At 32.5% G+C, this 21,762-nt stretch overlaps 1 pseudogene; it reads right to left on the bottom strand.

Moving 5' to 3' along the window:
* Positions 1 to 21,137, bottom strand: part of LOC139842731 (glutamyl-tRNA reductase 2, chloroplastic-like) — a 116,281-nt pseudogene extending 95,144 nt beyond the window's left edge.
* Positions 21,138 to 21,762: the final 625 nt, after the last annotated feature.

Raw genomic sequence — 21,762 nt, 5'->3', positions numbered from 1 at the left:
ATATAGAACATGTGTTTAGTTGATTTTAAAAGTCAAGTTAGAAGGATTAACTTTTGTTTGCGAACAAGTTTAAAATTAACTAAACTATGTTCTAGTGATTACAAGTTTAAACCTTCGAATAAGATAGCTTTATATGTATGAATCGAATGATGTTATGAACATCATTACTACCTTAAGTTCCTTGGATAAACCTACTGGAAAAGAGAAAAATGGATCTAGCTTCAATGGATCCTTGGATGGCTCGAAGTTCTTGAAGCAGAATCATGACACGAAAACAAGTTCAAGTAAGATCATCACTTGAAATAAGATTGTTATAGTTATAGAAATTGAACCAAAGTTTGAATATGATTATTACCTTGTATTAGAATGATAACCTACTGTAAGAAACAAAGATTTCTTGAGGTTGGATGATCACCTTACAAGATTGGAAGTGAGCTAGCAAACTTGAAAGTATTCTTGATTTTATGAAACTAGAACTTTTGGAATTTATGAAGAACACTTAGAACTTGAAGATAGAACTTGAGAGAGATCAATTAGATGAAGAAAATTGAAGAATGAAAGTGTTTGTAGGTGTTTTTGGTCGTTGGTGTATGGATTAGATATAAAGGATATGTAATTTTGTTTTCATGTAAATAAGTCATGAATGATTACTCATATTTTTATAATTTTATGAGATATTTCATGCTAGTTGCCAAATGATGGTTCCCACATGTGTTAGGTGACTCACATGGGCTGCTAAGAGCTGATAATTAGAGTGTATATACCAATAGTACATACATCTAAAAGCTGTGTATTGTACGAGTACGAATACGGGTGCATACGAGTAGAATTGTTGATGAAACTGAACGAGGATGTAATTGTAAGAATTTTTGTTAAGTAGAAGTATTTTTATAAGTGTATTGAAGTATTTCAAAAGTGTATAAATACAAATTAAAACACTACATGTATATACATTTTAACTGAGTCGTTAAGTCATCGTTAGTCGTTACATGTAAGTGTTGTTTTGAAACCTTTAGGTTAACGATCTTGTTAAATGTTGTTAACCCAATGTTTATAATATCAAATGAGATTTTAAATTATTATATTATCATGATATTATCATGTATGAATATCTCTTAATATGATATATATACATTAAATGTCTTTACAACGATAATCGTTACATATATGTCTCGTTTAACAATCATTAAGTTAGTAGTCTTGTTTTTACATATGTAGTTCATTGTTAATATACTTAATGATATATTTACTTATCATAGTATCATGTTAACTATATATATATCCATATATATTTCATCATATAGTTTTTACAAGTTTTAACGTTCGTGAATCACCGGTCAACTTGGGTGGTCAATTGTCTATATGAAACATATTTCAATTAATCAAGTCTTAACAAGTTTGATTGCTTAACATGTTGGAAACATTTAATCATGTAAATATCAATCTCAATTAATATATATAAACAAGGAAAAGTTCGGGTCACTACAGGCTCGTGTGAACTCACATCTTCTTCAATCCTTTCTGGTAACCCTTTTACAAATGCGTCAATTTTCTCTTCTTCATCTTCGAACGCTCCCAGACACAATAGGCACAACTCTGTGAATCGTTGTTCGTACGTGGTAATATCAAATCCTTGTGTTTGTAACCCTCTAAGCTCTACTTTGAGCTTATTGACCTCGTTTCTGGGACGGTACTGCTCGTTCATCAAATGCTTGAATGCTGACCACGGTAGTGCGTAAGCAACATCTTGTCCCACCTGTTCGAGACCATGTTAACGCAGTACCTGTGAAGGTATGCGTAGCGTACTTTACTTTGTCTTCTTTAGTACATTTATTTATGGCAAACACCAATTTAACCTTTTCAGTCCACCATTTTAATCTGATTGGACCCTCGGTTCCATCGAATTTCAAAGGTTTGCAGGCAGTGAATTCTTTGTAGGAGCATCCTACACGATTTCTTGTGGAATTAGTTCCACTGCTAGAACCAGAGTTATTGTTGTTATTTTGCATTGCAGTCTGCACTGAGGCTATGTTCACAGCAAGGAAAACACAGAAGTCTTCCTCGCTCATGTTCAAGTTCTGACGAGTAGTCGGTGCCATTTCCTTCAAAAATAGCCAAAAGAATTAAGTTAATCATATAGAATTTTAAGAGTAGCCAATAGTATTTCATAGCATAGTATGAACTCATTTATAAAAGCTTTTTCTTCATATTAGCGTTTTATAGTTTTAATTCGGGTAGTACCTACCCGTTAAGTTCATACTTAGTAGCTAATATACAATTCAACTACTACAATTCCATATGAAAAAACTGATTATAATAAAATTTCGTGTTCAAATTTTATATAATATTTTACAAACTTACAATACCGCTATTATACATATAGGATGAAATATAGCACATAATAACTTTGCTACTCGACAGCTATAAAGGCAATTCTAGTTAATACGCAAGTTGTTCAGCAAAAGAAATAAAAACACGTAATTCATAAGTCCAGAAACAAGTCATGCATTCTGGTTTTACTAAGACGACTTCCCATCCTTGGTCTTGTGGAAAGTAACCGTTATGACCATTGGCTAGGCAGCATGTTGTAATGTCGTCAAAAGGACGACGGTTTCGTAATGTCCAACAGCCCTGTAATAATCTAAAAACCTTGTTTCTCATCCCAACTACTGAATCCATCACTTGTGGGAAGGTTTTATTTAAAAGTTGTAATCTGATGTTCTTTTTCTCACTTTGGTAAGAAGCGAACATCACTAACCCGTAAGTATAACATGCTTCTTTATGTTGCATTTTAAAAGCTCTTTCTAACTCTCGAAATCCTATGTTGGGATATGTTGAGTCAAAATAGGTTCTTAACCCGTAGCGTAAAATTGCATTTGGGTTCCCCGCATTTAACGCTTTAAAGAAAACACGGCGTAACTTACGGTCTCCCCAATGTGATATACCCCACCTATCAAAGGAAAGCCTTTTATAAACTAAGGCATTTCTGGAAAGTCTTTCAAATGTTTGACAAGTTAATTTCGCCATAACTAAATGTGCCGATGAATTCTGACCGACTCTAGACAAAATTTCCTCAATCATATCCTCTGGTAGGTCTTCTAAAATATTCGGTTGTCTACCCTTAAAGTCCATTTTGTTTTTATACTGTAAAATAGACAAGGATTAGATTCGTAAAAGATAATTAACAAACAATACAAACAATTTTTACATAGAACATAAAAGTACAAGCACACTACAATACATATAATACACAACATGATTACAACCCTCTAATCTGAATCACTGGTTTCTTCTTCTTCTTCGGACTTGGTTCGTTTTCCTAATTTTCTAGGGATATATGATGTTCCTCTAATACGAGCCGTCGTTTTCCACAATGGTTTCGAAAAACTTGGTGGTTTAGAGGTTCCCGGGTTATTGTTACAATTTAGGAAATACGGTTGTTGCCGATACATATAAAGTTCATCGGGGTTGGAATCAGGTTTCTCTATTTTTATACCTTTTCCCTAATTATTTCTTTTGCTTTATTAAATTGGGTCGAGGTAATTTCTATAACATCATCAGAATCCTCATCGGGATCCGATTCATCGGAAAATTGGTAATCTTCCCAATATTTTGCTTCCTCGGCGGAAACACCATTGACAATTATTGACTTTGGTCTGTTGGTTGAGGATTTTCTTTTATTTAATCGATTTACTGTAGGTATCAATATTTCTTCCTCCAGAACCTCCTCTTCTTCCGGTTCCTCCTCTTCTGGTTCCTCCTCTTCCGGTTCCTCTTCTTCCGGTTCCTCCTCTTCCGATTCCTCCTCTTCTGGTTCCTCTTCGGGAATTTGTGAATCTTCCCAAAGTATATTCGACTCTTCATTATTATTAGGTGAGTCGATGGAATTTGTACTAGTGGTAGACATCTATCACACAATATCAAACACATTAAGAGGTTAATATATCACATAATATTTACATGTTAATAATATATAGTTTCCAACAACAAGTGTTAAGCAATCGTTCTTAAAGAAAACACGGTCGAAGTCCAGACTCACTAATGCATCCTAACTGAAAGGATCCGAAACTAATCATCCGGACGATGTCCATATTGATTACAAATGAATTACAACAGTTGATAACATCGCGAGGTACTTGACCTCTATATGATACATTTTACAAACGTTGCATTTATTCTTAAAAGGCAATCTATCTTTACATAAAAAAATTAATAAACTCGTCAAACATTTCTCGATATCCAAATGACCTAAACTGTCATTTACTTAATAAATGTCTTTAATGATCTTCAATGACTCGAATGCAACGTTCTTGTATCATGGCTTAAATGGTCCCAACTAGTATCCTTAATATGAGCTAACGCACAGCGGAAGTCTTAATTCATACCTGAGAATAACATGCTTTAAAACGTCAACATAAAGTTGGTGAGATATATAGGTTTGATGCTAGCAGCGATATAACGATGGACCACAAGATTTCATATATAAACATTTTAATAAAAATATTCTAAGTGGTTGAGCACTTGGTAACCATACTTAACAATTAATCACGTCGCATATTCCCTTTAATATGAAATCTTACTACACTGTACCAAGTGTAGTCACGAAACGAAGTACTGTGCAACCGTTGAATACTGGTCGTCCAGTCCGGTTGGGGTTGTCAGGCCCGATAGATCTATCAACAGGATTCGCGTTTACAATACCGCTGTAAATATTAGTTACCAAGCTACAGGGAAGTATGCCAGTGGTACAACTCAACGTAGAACATATTTTTCAGTTACTTGTGTCCATATCGTAAAACATAAAATACATGTATTCTCATCCCGAAATATTTAGAGTTTAAAAGTGGGACTATATACTCACTGTTGTCTCGAAGATATATATATTTTTGACTTGGTCTTCCGGTTGACATCACGAACCTATCCATATATAATATATCAATATATTTTCATTTTAAACAAACATCTCGTATATATATTTATAATACTTTTAATACTTTGAATAATTCCTTAGTCCGTAGTTAGCGTTTCGATGTTAGTAATTCAATTTTAATGGTTCATTTTTAGATGTTTAATATACCCGCAATAAATAAACCCCCAACGAAATAAATAAAACTCCCATAAAACCCCATCGTATATGTGTTGGTCGAGATTAATCTTGACCCATGGTACCGGTGTTGTCAAATGACGTGTTGCGTACATAAAGTACCGGTGTTGTCAAATGATGTGTTGCGTACAATCATGGGATCTTATGATTAATTTTCTCGTGTTGTTTACGGGTGATCCTGAACCATATGAAATTGAATTATGAGTACATATATATAAAATATCATGTTATCTTAGAAATATGTGATTTATATCTTTTTTTCCAATTGATCCCGTAGTTGAAATGATCTAGGATAACCAATTTTGTTTCGGTCATAGTTTCTTCGTTACAAGTCCGTTTTCGTTGATTCAAATTGCCATCTTCTTGGATCGAGTTCTTCTTTAAGACTATGAACTGTAAATACCTTGGTTTGTATTCAAAATCATACGGCATAAGTGAAACATTAGTGAAACATATGAAGTTAAACATTTTGTTACAAAAAAAAAAAATCATTTAATGACCATTTTTCTAAAAATACTTATACTTTGAAAAACCAAGTTTTACCTTATTAAATTAGCATATATTTAAGTTATATTACAGGTCTTGAAGTATTTTAAAAGTTAAGTTAGAAGGATCTATTTAGTTTGCAAACAAGTTTGAAAACATTCAAACTATGTTCTTGTTGTTAAACTTTTGTACCACAAAATAAGATAGCTATATATATATGAATCGAACAAGGTTATGAACATAGATTCTACCTCAAGTTCCTTGGATAAGTTTGCTGTAAAAGAGGAGTAAGAAGCTAGAATTAAAAGGGTGATAGAAGTGGATGAAAGATTGGAAGTAAGTTGGTGTTCTTGGAAGGTTTTCTTGAAGTGTTTTTGTATGGTTTTCTTATGGTGTTTATGTAAGGTTTTTGAAGCTAGATCTTCTTAGAACTTTACTGAATTGTTGAAGGTGTTTAAGGGTTATAAGTGTGTGTGTTTTAGCTAGGAGATTGAAGTAGTAAATGAATCAAAATGATGATACATATATACTCCTAAAAATGTGATCTTTAAGGATAACATGACAAAATTTTAGTTTGTAATCTTATGTATTTGTCAAACAATAATACAAAAGCAATTACCTTATACCTAGGGTAGTAACAAGGGCTGGTTAGGTGGTGATTTGATGTGTATATACCAATAGTAAATACGTATAGAAGCTAGGTATGATACGAGTACAAATACTCTAGATATACGTATAGAAATTTTGTGAAAAATGGAATGAGGATTCAAATATAGCTATCTTTTGTGAATACACTTATATGATTTTATGTATTTAAGTCTTAAAAGTGAGTAAATACATTACTTATACGATATATGTATAAACATTATAAGTCTTAAGTATTTATGTCAAATAACGTTACGTATAGTTATCGTTTTGAAAACTTAAGTTAGTAGTTTCAAAATATACTTATAACTTATAGTTTTTGATACAAAATAAGATATTAAAACATTCATTAATCATGTTAAATATGTATATATACATATATATACGCAAATGTATAATTATCATATATTGTATAGTTCGTGATATCGTCGGTCAAACTAGACGGTCAAACGTTGTGTAAAACTCTTTTCGGAAATATAAATCTCGACAATTTGGATTACTTATCATGTTGGTAAGTTTTAATTTATGTAAATATTAATCTTATAAGTATAGAACGATCGAAAAAAAATGCGGGTCAACTTTAGGGTTTTTGCTTATCGTGTCGGAACCATATAGAGATTAGAGTTTAAATTTGGTCGGAAATTTCCGGGTCGTTACAGTACCCATCCGTTAAAGAAATTTCGTCCTCGAAATTTGGTAGAGGTTGTCATAAATAACCATAGGAATGTTTTCATGACGAATATGAGGTAATAATGAAATTTTATCATTATTGAAAGATTTAGATAAAACGATTTGGTTATGTGAGACGCACGAGCGAAGCTATCACAAAAAAAAAATGAAATGAGTAAATATGGAATCGTTTTTAATCGATGACGTGGTTTAGAATTGATTTCCGGGATTTAAGGGATTTAGGAAAAATCTTACGTAATAAGATTTGGTTATTCGGCGATCAGAATCTTCTTTGATTTAATGCGGTAATCTGTTTCGATTTCTCTGTCGGATATTTCACTATAAATCCACCCCTTCGTTTCCTTATTTTTCACAACTCGCATCTTCTACTCTTTCTCCTTAATTCCTACTTTAAGGTATCCTTTGAAATGCTTCATCCCGTTCTGATTTTTGTTATACTTCTAACTTTTATATCTTTCATTCTTCTCTTCCATCTACCGCCAGAAGAATCTATTCACTTTTATGATTTTCTTGGAATTATAATGTTTCTAATTCTCCCGTGTCTTTACGTCGCCATACGTATTGATATACATGGTTTGTAGTTTCTGGGTGGTTGTTGGGTTTGATATCTTTCCTTATACTTCGATGCTCCTGCTTCTGTTTTCCATAATCATTGTCATCCATAGTTAATATTCTCTCCTATTTGCTGTGATCTATACCCCAATTTCTATTTTGGGACTTTGTCCCTTCGTTTCTTCTTCCCGTCCTTGAGTCAAGCGATCAATAGTTCGGAATTCGTAGGTATAAAATTTGGAATGAACCTAGCTATTGGTTTTAGAATAAAATTGTAATGGCACGATCTTGATTCGTTAAATTACTCGAATATTCCAGAAAAATAGAACTATCAAGGTGATACGTTCTAATATGTTTGGAGACTTGATAGAATGTAAGAGCCGTGTAACATGGCACATGATGACGGTACTGTGAATCATCACATTCCATTAGAAACTTAACATGACTTACTGTAATATAATGAAGTTGATCAAGTTTCATTATATTATACTAATTCATGTATCAGTTCCCAACACTACTTCAAAACATTCCTATTTTAAACTTGAAGGTTTTAGAACTTAGAAACTAACACAGTTTCTTTTATATTGTAACGCAGATATTACGGAGAAATACATGATTTTGGATAAGAACAGTTGTGAGAATATCTCCAGAAATATGGAGGATATGTATAACAAAAGATATGAAGATATCTTATAATATCTAAGATAAGATGATGATGAAGAATATCATCGGGAAAGGTTTAGGATAAGGGGTAGGTTTTTTTTTTTACTAATGGTTTCAGCAAGCACTGAATCGTTTGAATCCTTTGAAAGCAGATTCAGTTCTTGTGATTTATCTACATCCTCCTTCATACTTTGCTCAATCCATTTTCCAGTTCCAACTCTCCTCTTTTTCTAAGCTTTACCAATACAATGTACTTCATCATTAAACTTTTGACTGTTAAAGTCGTTTACAGTTTTTTTTTTTTTTTTTTTTTCTTTTTTTTTCTGCTTCTTCAGCATTTCAAGAACTACTTCACAGTCCAGGATGTTTTTCAGAACTTCACATTCGAAAAATGTAATTCTTAGGGATAGTCGTTCTCGGTATAACTGGGAGAATTTCTACGAGATTTTCAAAATACTGATTGCGGGTTTCGCCAAAGAGATAACGAGTTGCTGGTACGTCTGCTGATGATGTTGTGAAAAAGGTTCTCCGGTAACAACGTCGAAAGGACAAAGTATAAATATCGAGATTATAATAGGAGTAGTCTCACTGAGAAGTCGAAGTGGAGCTGTGACAAAATTAGCTTCTTGAAAAGGAATCGTATGATTGTTTTTGATAATGAATGATAAGGAATTCGACGCGGATACGTTTTAACTATAACTTCGGTTTCGAAAATTTTTCAGGTGCATCACTGTATGCATAAATCTTTCTTCCGTAAACGAGGTGCGGCTGGTTCAACTTCTCGATCGAGGTGTTTTCAAGAATCATGAAAAGATTTGAATGAGGATTATAATTGTCGAAGTACAAATGAGGTTTAGGATGAAATCAAGTGGCAAAATTGAAGAATTGTTTAGTTTCATATGTTATAATCAACATTTTATTTCATTTTAATTGTCCAATGTTTCTTCTTTATGCCACTTGTTGGATTTGGATAGGTAAAAAAAAATTCAAATATGAAATTTAAATGGAAATGGTTATTCTGGGGTGAACGGATACGTATATCGATGGTTGTAAGTAAAATAACAAATGACCGTTGAATCAGATTCAAGAATGTACAATATAACTTATTAATGTGAATTCTAAATATTCCTCGGGTACTACCCACCCGTTAAAATATTTTCATCATTATTAGTTTGTACGAAGGAATTTTTAATTACTATCTTTATGAAAATATACTTGCATATATATTTTCTTCAGAGATAATCATAGATTTAATGAGTCAATAAGATAATAAACTCATTTGATTTATCGTTAATTCTAGATTACATAATCTCTAAGACTTTAGAAATTACATAATCGTCATACGATACGTAAAGCGAAGATAATCGATGTAGAACGATATATAGAACGAAGATCATACTCGAAGTACAGATATTGAGTCGTGTGATGTTGATATTCGAGATACAGATTGTGATGTTGAGATTTTGGGGGTGACAAGAGTACTGTCGGCGTTGATGATGGTGGTATAGATTATGCTGCTGGTGCTGCTGCTGGTGTTTGTAACCTTCGCACCGTATTTTCTAAAGCCACTACCCGAGCGCGAAGCTCGTTGACTTCTTCTATTATACCGGGATGATTGACGGTTGGAACGAGCGAATGAACAAGATTCGAAATATGGGATAGTATGTAATCATGACGAGATACTCTAGAAATGAGCGAGAAAATGGTGTTTCGAATAGGTTCACCGGTAAGTGCTTCAGGTTCATCGTTAAGAGGACAATTTGGTGGATGGAATGGATCACCTTCTTCTTGCCTCCAGAGATTTAGTATATTACGAACCCATCCCCAATTCATCCAAAATAGATGATGGGAAATTGGTTGATCCATTCCGGTGACGCTGTTCTCGGAGCTCGAATGGAAATCCATATCGGCGTAGCTATCGAAGTCGGAGGAATTCGAACTGGATGAAGAATCCATCTTGTATAGTCGGAGAAGTGAATTTTTGGTTTGGAATAGATTATAGGAGTTGGGTTTGGTACTCTTCAATACATAATTTACATATGTATATATAATATCAAAATCCCATGAATTACGGAGAATCTTTGAAATACGTCAGGCAATGTCTATAGTAACAGATACGCTAAGATATGAATTTTGTCTATACACTATCGATGCACTAAATGCAGTAAGACGTGTCTAGACTTAAGAATGATAAGCAGGCAGTTCCCTAAGGATGATAAGCAGATGATTTCCGACTAGGATTGATAAGCAAAACTTTTGACAGGCAGACACGGTCAAAGTCCAGACTCACTTAATGTATCCTAACAACTACTAGTTAGACACACTAATGCAAGGCCTGGTTCGCTAAGACCAACGCTCTGATACCAACTGAAAGGATCCGAAACTAATCATCCGGACGATGTCCATATTGATTACAAATGAATTACAACAGTTGATAACATCGCGAGGTACTTGACCTCTATATGATACATTTTACAAACGTTGCATTTATTCTTAAAAGGCAATCTATCTTTACATAAAAAAATTAATAAACTCGTCAAACATTTCTCGATATCCAAATGACCTAAACTGTCATTTACTTAATAAATGTCTTTAATGATCTTCAATGACTCGAATGCAACGTTCTTGTATCATGGCTTAAATGGTCCCAACTAGTATCCTTAATATGAGCTAACGCACAGCGGAAGTCTTAATTCATACCTGAGAATAACATGCTTTAAAACGTCAACATAAAGTTGGTGAGATATATAGGTTTGATGCTAGCAGCGATATAACGATGGACCACAAGATTTCATATATAAACATTTTAATAAAAATATTCTAAGTGGTTGAGCACTTGGTAACCATACTTAACAATTAATCACGTCGCATATTCCCTTTAATATGAAATCTTACTACACTGTACCAAGTGTAGTCACGAAACGAAGTACTGTGCAACCGTTGAATACTGGTCGTCCAGTCCGGTTGGGGTTGTCAGGCCCGATAGATCTATCAACAGGATTCGCGTTTACAATACCGCTGTAAATATTAGTTACCAAGCTACAGGGAAGTATGCCAGTGGTACAACTCAACGTAGAACATATTTTTCAGTTACTTGTGTCCATATCGTAAAACATAAAATACATGTATTCTCATCCCGAAATATTTAGAGTTTAAAAGTGGGACTATATACTCACTGTTGTCTCGAAGATATATATATTTTTGACTTGGTCTTCCGGTTGACATCACGAACCTATCCATATATAATATATCAATATATTTTCATTTTAAACAAACATCTCGTATATATATTTATAATACTTTTAATACTTTGAATAATTCCTTAGTCCGTAGTTAGCGTTTCGATGTTAGTAATTCAATTTTAATGGTTCATTTTTAGATGTTTAATATACCCGCAATAAATAAACCCCCAACGAAATAAATAAAACTCCCATAAAACCCCATCGTATATGTGTTGGTCGAGATTAATCTTGACCCATGGTACCGGTGTTGTCAAATGACGTGTTGCGTACATAAAGTACCGGTGTTGTCAAATGATGTGTTGCGTACAATCATGGGATCTTATGATTAATTTTCTCGTGTTGTTTACGGGTGATCCTGAACCATATGAAATTGAATTATGAGTACATATATATAAAATATCATGTTATCTTAGAAATATGTGATTTATATCTTTTTTTCCAATTGATCCCGTAGTTGAAATGATCTAGGATAACCAATTTTGTTTCGGTCATAGTTTCTTCGTTACAAGTCCGTTTTCGTTGATTCAAATTGCCATCTTCTTGGATCGAGTTCTTCTTTAAGACTATGAACTGTAAATACCTTGGTTTGTATTCAAAATCATACGGCATAAGTGAAACATTAGTGAAACATATGAAGTTAAACATTTTGTTACAAAAAAAAAAATCATTTAATGACCATTTTTCTAAAAATACTTATACTTTGAAAAACCAAGTTTTACCTTATTAAATTAGCATATATTTAAGTTATATTACAGGTCTTGAAGTATTTTAAAAGTTAAGTTAGAAGGATCTATTTAGTTTGCAAACAAGTTTGAAAACATTCAAACTATGTTCTTGTTGTTAAACTTTTGTACCACAAAATAAGATAGCTATATATATATGAATCGAACAAGGTTATGAACATAGATTCTACCTCAAGTTCCTTGGATAAGTTTGCTGTAAAAGAGGAGTAAGAAGCTAGAATTAAAAGGGTGATAGAAGTGGATGAAAGATTGGAAGTAAGTTGGTGTTCTTGGAAGGTTTTCTTGAAGTGTTTTTGTATGGTTTTCTTATGGTGTTTATGTAAGGTTTTTGAAGCTAGATCTTCTTAGAACTTTACTGAATTGTTGAAGGTGTTTAAGGGTTATAAGTGTGTGTGTTTTAGCTAGGAGATTGAAGTAGTAAATGAATCAAAATGATGATACATATATACTCCTAAAAATGTGATCTTTAAGGATAACATGACAAAATTTTAGTTTGTAATCTTATGTATTTGTCAAACAATAATACAAAAGCAATTACCTTATACCTAGGGTAGTAACAAGGGCTGGTTAGGTGGTGATTTGATGTGTATATACCAATAGTAAATACGTATAGAAGCTAGGTATGATACGAGTACAAATACTCTAGATATACGTATAGAAATTTTGTGAAAAATGGAATGAGGATTCAAATATAGCTATCTTTTGTGAATACACTTATATGATTTTATGTATTTAAGTCTTAAAAGTGAGTAAATACATTACTTATACGATATATGTATAAACATTATAAGTCTTAAGTATTTATGTCAAATAACGTTACGTATAGTTATCGTTTTGAAAACTTAAGTTAGTAGTTTCAAAATATACTTATAACTTATAGTTTTTGATACAAAATAAGATATTAAAACATTCATTAATCATGTTAAATATGTATATATACATATATATACGCAAATGTATAATTATCATATATTGTATAGTTCGTGATATCGTCGGTCAAACTAGACGGTCAAACGTTGTGTAAAACTCTTTTCGGAAATATAAATCTCGACAATTTGGATTACTTATCATGTTGGTAAGTTTTAATTTATGTAAATATTAATCTTATAAGTATAGAACGATCGAAAAAAAATGCGGGTCAACTTTAGGGTTTTTGCTTATCGTGTCGGAACCATATAGAGATTAGAGTTTAAATTTGGTCGGAAATTTCCGGGTCGTTACACTAACAAACTCGGTAAGACACACTAATGCAATTTTCTGGTTCTCTAAGACCAACGCTCTGATACCAACTGAAATGTCCCGTTCATATCGATTATAAACGTTCCATATTAATTGATTTCGTTGCGAGATTTTGACTTCTATATAAGACGTTTTTCAAAGACTGCATTCGATTTTTAAAACAAACCATAACCTTTAAAATATTATGACGATTATCAAGTAATGATAATCTAAAATATAGCGTTTTCACACGACCATTACATAATGGTTTACAATAATATTACACAACAATATATATGTCTTCGAATGCAGTTTTTAAACAATATAATACAAGCATGCTGACTTCAACTCTTGTCCATAAACTAGCATGCAACAGCGGAAGCTCTTAATAATCACCTGAGAATAAACATGCTTTAAACGTTAACAAAAATGTTGGTGAGTTATAGGTTTAACCTATATATCAAATTGTAATAATAGACCACAAGATTTCATCTTTCAATAACATGAATCTGCATAAAAATCATTCATATGGTTGAACACCTGGTAACCGACATTAACAAATGCATCTAGAATATCCCCATATATAAATATCGAAGTACTAAAGCAGTTCAAATTCTCTGACTGGCGCGTGTCAAAGCCCATAGATCTATCTTTAGGATTCACGTCAATTGGTGGCAATTATAATAAACACCAATTTTTAGGCTACCAAGTTCAACAAGGGCGATATCTGGTATAACGATTCAACATAGAATGTAGTTTCAATACTTGTGTCTATTTTGTAAATCATTTTCAAAACTGCATGTATTCTCACTCCAAAAATATTAGATAGTAAAAATGGGACTATAACTCACTTTCACAGATTTTCACTTCGTCGGAAAATAAGACTTGGCCACGGGTCGATTCACGAACCTATAACAAATATGTAAATATATATCAAAGCATATTCAAAGTATATTTACAACATTTTTAATACGTTTTAATGTTTTAAGTTTATTAAGTCGGCTGTCCTCGTTAGTAACCTACAACTAATTGTCCACAGTTAGATGTACAGAAATAAATCGATATATATTATCTTGAATCAATCCACGACCCAGTGTATACACGTCTCAGGCTAGATCACAACTCAAAGTATATATATCTTTGGAATCAACCTCAACCCTGTATAGCTAACTCAAACATTACTGCATATAGATTGTCTATGGTTGTTCCAAATAATATATATACATGGGTCAATATGATATGTCAAAACATTTGCATACGTGTCTATGGTATCCCAAGATTACATAATATATTAGAATACATGTATAATACAATATGAGTTAGCTAGGATATGATTAATATAGATTTGTTACCAATTTTCACGTAGCTACAACAAGAAAAATTATCCAATCTTGTTTTACCCATAACTTCTTCGTTTTAAATCCGTTTTGAGTGATTCAAGTTGCTATGGTTTCATATTGAACTTAAGTTTATGAATCTAAATAGAAAAAGTATAAGTTTATAGTCGGAAATACAGGTTACAAGTCATTTTTGTAAAGGTAGTCATTTCAGTCGAAAGAACGACGTCTAGATGACCATTTTGGAATACATACTTCCACTTTGAGTTTAACCATGATTTTTGGATATAGTTTCATGTTCACAAGAAAAATCATTTTCCCAGAAAAACTACTTTTAAATCAAAGTTTATCATAGTTTTTAATTAACTAACCCAAAACAGCCCGCGGTGTTACTACGACGGCGTATATCCGGTTTTACGGTGTTTTTCGTGTTTTCAGGTTTTAAATCATTAAGTTAGCATATCATATAGATATAGAACATGTGTTTAGTTGATTTTAAAAGTCAAGTTAGAAGGATTAACTTTTGTTTGCGAACAAGTTTAGAATTAACTAAACTATGTTCTAGTGATTACAAGTTTAAACCTTCGAATAAGGTAGTTTTATATATATGAATCGAATGATGTTATGAACATCATTACTACTTCAGGTTTTGTGGATAAACCTACTGGAAATGAGAAAAATAGATCTAGCTTTAAAGGATCCTTGGATGGCTTGAAAGTTCTTGAAGTAGAATCATGACATGAAAACAAGTTCAAGTAAGATTTCCACTCGAAATAAGATTGTTAAAGTTATAGAAATTGAATCAAAGTTTGAATATGAGTATTACCTTGTATTAGAAAGATATCTTACTATAAATAATAAAGATTTCTTGAAGTTGGATGATCACTCAAAGTGGATTTGCAAGATTGGAATTAAGCTAGCAAACTTAGAAGTGTTGTTGGTGTGTTCTTGAGTAGTTGTTTTATAACTTGGTTTATGTATGGATTTATGAACTAGATTGAGCTAGATTTTGATGAAGATGATGAAGAACACTTAGAATAATGGAAGAACACTTGAAAGAGAGTAGTTTGATGCATGTAAGTTGCAAAATGAAAGTGTATATGTGTGTGTTCATTCACGTGAAAATGGAGTCACCATATAGGCTCCATTAGTTTGTAATTTTGTGTAATCATTCATGCTAATTGCCAAATGATGGTTCCCATATGGTTAGGTGACTCACATGCGCTACTAAGAGCTGATCATTGGAGTGTATATACAAATAGTAAATACATTTAGAAGCTGGGTATTGTACGAGTACGAATACGGGTGCATACGAGTAGAATTGTTGATGAAAATGAACGAGGATGTAATTGTAAGCATTTTTGTTAAGTAGAAGTAATTTGATAAGTGTCTTGAAGTCTTTCAAAAGTGTATGAATACATATTAAAACACTACATGTATATACATTTTAACTGAGTCGTTAAGTCATCGTTAGTCGTTACATGTAAATGTTGATTTGAAACCTTTAAGTTAACGATCTTGTTAAATGTTGTTAACCCAAAGTTTATTATATCTAATGAGATGTTAAATTATTATATTATCATGATATTATGATATATTAATATATCTTAATATGATATATATACATTTAAATGTCGTTACAACGATAATCGTTACATATATGTCTCGTTTCGAAATCCTTAAGTTAGTAGTCTTGTTTTCACATATGTAGTTCATTGTTAATATACTTCATGCTATGCTTACTTATCATTTATCATGTTTATATATAGTGTATCAATATCTTAAAATGATTCATATGTAATTAGTAAGACATTGTTATAACGATAATCGTTATATATATCGTTTCAAGTTTCTTAATTCAATAAACTCATTTTTATGTATATCACTCATTGTTAAAATACTTAATGAGATACATACTTATCATAATATCATGTTAACAATATATATATCCATATATATATGTCATCAAATAGTTTTTACAAGTTTTAACGTTCGTGAATCGCCATTCAACTTGGGTGGTCAATTGTCTATATGAAACCTATTTCAATTAATCAAGTCTTAACAAGTTTGATTGCTTAACATGTTGGAAACACTTAATCATGTAAATAACAATTTCATTTAATATATATAAACATGGAAAAGTTCGGCTCACTACATTATTAACATTGCAGTTCAAAATGGGTGGCCCTTGTACCAACTTGATGTTAACAATGCCTTTCTCTATGGTGACCTTCATGAGGATGTTTACATGACTTTGCCTAAAGGATACTACAGTGATTCTGATAAAACCAAAGTGTGCAAACTGTCCAAGTCTTTATATGGGCTTAAACAAGAACCAAGGCAATGGAATGAGAAGTTGAACTCTGCCTTGGTTGAAAATGGTTTCACTCAAAGTGAATCTGACTACTCTTTGTATGTGAAGAATAATGATAATGTGTTTATTGCCCTGCTTGTTTATGTGGATGATATTGTGATCACTGGGAACAACCCTGATGAAATTGACCAAGTCAAAAACTTTTTAAAATCCAAATTTATGATTAAGGACTTGGGAAAACTGAAATATTTCCTTGGTATTAAAATTCTGAAAAATAATGATGGTATATGCATGTCTCAAAGAAAGTATTGCCTTGATCTTCTAAATGACTATGGGCTGCTTGGGTGTAAACCTGTGTCAACCCCCATTGAACAAAACTTATGTGTGGCATGTGAACCTAGTGACAAGGATAAACCCATTACCAATCTCACTGAGTATCAAAAGCTTGTTGGGAGATTAATCTACTTATCTCTCACTAGGCCTGATATTTCCTTTACTGTCCAGGTGCTCAGTCAATACATGCATGCCCCTCTGCAATCTCACTTTGACCTTGCCTTTAGGGTTCTAAGGTACCTAAAGGGTGCTCCTGGCAAGGGTATTCAAATGATGAAAGGCAAGGGGTATTCCCTGCATGCCTACTGTGACTCTGACTGGGCAAAGTGCAAGCTAAACAGGAAATCTGTTACTGGATATCTTGTGTTCTTTTGTGGGTCACTTGTCTCTTGGAAAAGCAAAAAACAAGCTACCATCTCCAGGTCCTCAGCTGAAGCTGAATATAGGGTCATGAGGTCCACTGCTTGTGAAATTGTGTTGTTAAAAAACCTTCTACTTGACTTTAATATTAAAGTCAATCTTCTCATTACCCTGTTCTGTGACAATAGCTCTGCAATTCAAATTGCAGCCAACCCTGTCTTTCATGACAGAACCAAACACTTTGACATTGACCTACATTTTATAAGACATAAAGTTACTTCTGGTTTAATCAGAACTAAAAAAATTGAGTCTGCAAATCAACTTGCAGATATTTTAACTAAAGGGTTGGGTACTGCTCAGCATAATCTCCTTTCAAAAGGGTTGGGACTTGTTGACATGTTCTAAAATAAGCTTGAGGGGGGATGTTAAATTATCAAGCTTATTTCTTACTATTTCTCATTTCTAACTTAATGTGGTTTTTCTGTTGTTTGTGTAAGGATTGGTGGTGCTGTCTTTTCCTATGCTTGAGGGCCTTTTTGCTCATGTGCTAAAGTTTAAGGGTGCTGCTGTTCGTTTGCCTTTTATGGAGGGGGGCTTTCTGCATTTTCGATACTTTATTTATATGGCTGTCTGATTAGGGTTGGAATATGACACACACATTCAGAAACTGCAGTCGATTGTCATCTTCTTCCTACTCAATCCCTAAAATCCAAATCTCTTTGATCAATTGTTTGAACCGGCTACTAGTATTGTTCTTTTATGCTTGTAATCTTGGTACTTAATCTTGGCACACGTTGTATTTGTTTCTGTTGGTACACCGATTGATCGTTGATGCTTTCTTGGTGACTGATTTTGATTCATAAGTTTGTGTTGCTGTTGCTTTATCCATTCTTTACAATTACAACATAATTAAAACCATAATACGGAGTATAATGTAACACACACACAAACACAGCCACATAGGGTAAAGATTGGGAAAGAAAATATCACATTCATATTCCATTTCATATATCTATAATATGAGCAGAATATCGGATGCATAAGCACACAAAATTGTAAGATGAAAAATTTTACATAATACATTTAGAACACATTCACGGAGCAAAACTTGTGAATTTATGGATATTTTAAATAGACAATAATGATAAGAAATGAAGAACTTACTATCTGCAGAAGAGATTTTAAGAGCTTCGAGAGCAGTAATACTACTACTAGATGGTTTAATTTGAGGTGCAATGACGTCATTTCGGTCAGATACAGCCTCACATCTAGGGTTTAAACGAACTGACCCCCTTTCAGAAATCAACTTCTTAATACGAATCTGAGAAGGAACGTAAATCGTAGAAGACGAACTATAATCAGCGTCTATTATAGAAACGAAACTCAATGGGGTAACTATTTTTTTCAATAATAATTATATTTGAATATTATTTTAATGGTTGTCACGGCTCTATTGAGTCGACATCAATCGTCGATTTATTTGCGACTTGACTGACTCTTAGAGCCTAAATTAAATTCCAGGCAGGATTTAATACCCATGGAAATTTGATTTCTACCATTTTCATGGCGTCTATTATTATTTTTATTTTTTTTAAACTTTTTCCTACTTAAAGGCCGGAGGTCCTCTCGGAAGCAATCTCTTTATCCGTCAAATAAAGAGAGGGATGACATTCTCTACTCTTGTCACTATGGGTGGAAAAATGACTTGTCTTTATTCGCGGATAGGGGAAGGATTGTCTACATATCACATACCCCATACACCACTCATGTGGTATTGGGTTTTGTTGTTGTTGTTGTTGTTGTATTATTTTAGGGGGTGTTTGGATTTGCGTTTTAAAAATAGATAATGTGTTTTAGATCATCATAATCAAATAATCAGCTGTATCAAAACGTAATTTTGATGAACGGTGTTTGGATTTTATTATGTTGTTTGATAACGTAATAATTAGTTCTTGAGTGTTTGGAAAATTCAGATTATTTGAAAACTTAAAAAGTAAAATTACTAAAACGGCCCTTCTTTTATTATAATAACTGTTTCATATGTAATAATACATTTTAAGGAACTGTACATACTAATGAAATAAATTTTGTAGTAAAAAAATTGAACATACAAAATAAGTCTACCAATATACTCTACTAAAAAGGAACATTTAGCTTCTTCACAAACAACATTAAGTTTCAATCAAAATTCATAATTTCAGAAACTCAAAGCAAACCTTCAGAGTCAATCATACGTTTTTAGACATTGAGCCGCCAAAAAAAAGTCATTCATTGGTAACATTAAGTTTACTTTCTTGTAAAGTTGTTGCTTTAAAGATTCCACCTAAACATGCAATATCATAAAATGGAGCATTAATAAGTATAGAATAAGCAAATTTTTATTTTTTTTCACTCTAAAAGAAGGGATAATGTAAATAATTAAGAGTAAGAGTTACACCTACAATCTTGAAAATGATAATTAAGAGTAAGAGTTACACCTACAATCTTGAAAATGCAATTGAACAAAAGCGTTGGCTCATCCGTCCCACAGTTACACATGTACTCCATAATCAAACTTATTATTGGTATTAATACAGGAAATCTATATTAATCTGTTCAATAACCATATGAGATATAGATATAAGTATAGGCGAGTCTAGTTTGAAAGTAACAAACATATTAGCATATAATTCTTATCCTAACTGAATGTCCATGAACCAATGCAAATAGAGCTTTTGTAATGTATTAAGAATACTAACTTCAACTGTGTTGAAATAAAATATAATTGGATCAGACCATCCAGTTCTCATATGGGTAATGGTTTAAAATGGGGCATTTTAATATGGGTCAAATTTGACTTATTAGACTTCGGGAGGCTTTAATTAGTTTAACCCATTTCCCTTATAACTATGCTCTTATGAACCCGTTTGACATAAATCATTAGGCACTATCATGTTTGTGACTGAAGTAAATGATATCACGAAGTCAATGTCAGTGTAGAAGAAGGAAATAGTTTCAAAAAGTAGCATTGTATCTGGGTGGACTAATGAAATTTAAAAACCATGGTAGCAACTCTATGTATGATATTTGAAAACCATCGCTCACGAGCTGTTAAAGACTAATGATATTTAAATTGTTGAAAAGTTACCCGACAACAGTGAATTCTTCTGTGTGATATCAAACCGGAACAATTTAACTTTTATGAAAAATAAAACCCGTTCCATCTTGATATGTAACAACGAATAGATGAGAAACATGCCCATCACCACTTACCTATAACCAACACAACAACTACTCCTGCGGTATTGAACGATAAACAAATAAATAAGGCCCACTATGTTGGAACGAATCAAAAAATAGTCTTGGTTCTTAACTGTAAATGTATATACAACTAATATGGTAAGTACGTAAAAATAGTCTTACTCGACAAAACTGTCAAAAGATAGACAGACCCTCCTCCGCTTTGGTCATCGTATTTTGAATTCAATAGCTGTAAAAATAGGGTGAAATTGCATAACCTTCAACTGTAGAGTGCATCTTTTAATTCTTCTAAATCAATATTTCCACTTTGGTCCTTATCAAATCTCTCACAGATCACCTAAAATACATGAAAGAGATTAATCACACAAACACCACAATTAGTTATATAATTTGAAAAACTTCGCATAAAGTCAAAGCATGAGAGTTAATTTACAAATAAAAGAAAACTGTCAAAAACCAAAAAATAACAATCCATTCCATTAAATATTTGATTTATTATAATACAATTATCTACCCACCTCTCCCATGTGCTAAACCCAAACCAACCCATTTTACCAAACCATACCAGACGTATAATGAAGGATGTAGACATTAAAGTTGTTTAACTCAACCTATGTAAGCAACACCTGCAACTAAAGTATTATATGAAATAATCTTCTAATCCACCTACAATTGAAGTTTCAAAAGAACTAATAAATTTACTTTCAAACTAAAACTGATGCCCACAAATAAATATAATCCTAATACCTTATATTGGGTCTCTAAATAGTAGCATATATGTTGCTCTCTCCATCAATTAAAATTCAGCAAGTTTATTTGATAAGTACTCAAAATA

This window comes from Rutidosis leptorrhynchoides, chromosome 4, assembly GCF_046630445.1.
Source record: "Rutidosis leptorrhynchoides isolate AG116_Rl617_1_P2 chromosome 4, CSIRO_AGI_Rlap_v1, whole genome shotgun sequence".
Lineage (NCBI taxonomy): Eukaryota > Viridiplantae > Streptophyta > Magnoliopsida > Asterales > Asteraceae > Rutidosis > Rutidosis leptorrhynchoides.
This window is presented reverse-complemented; position numbering and strand designations above follow the sequence as displayed.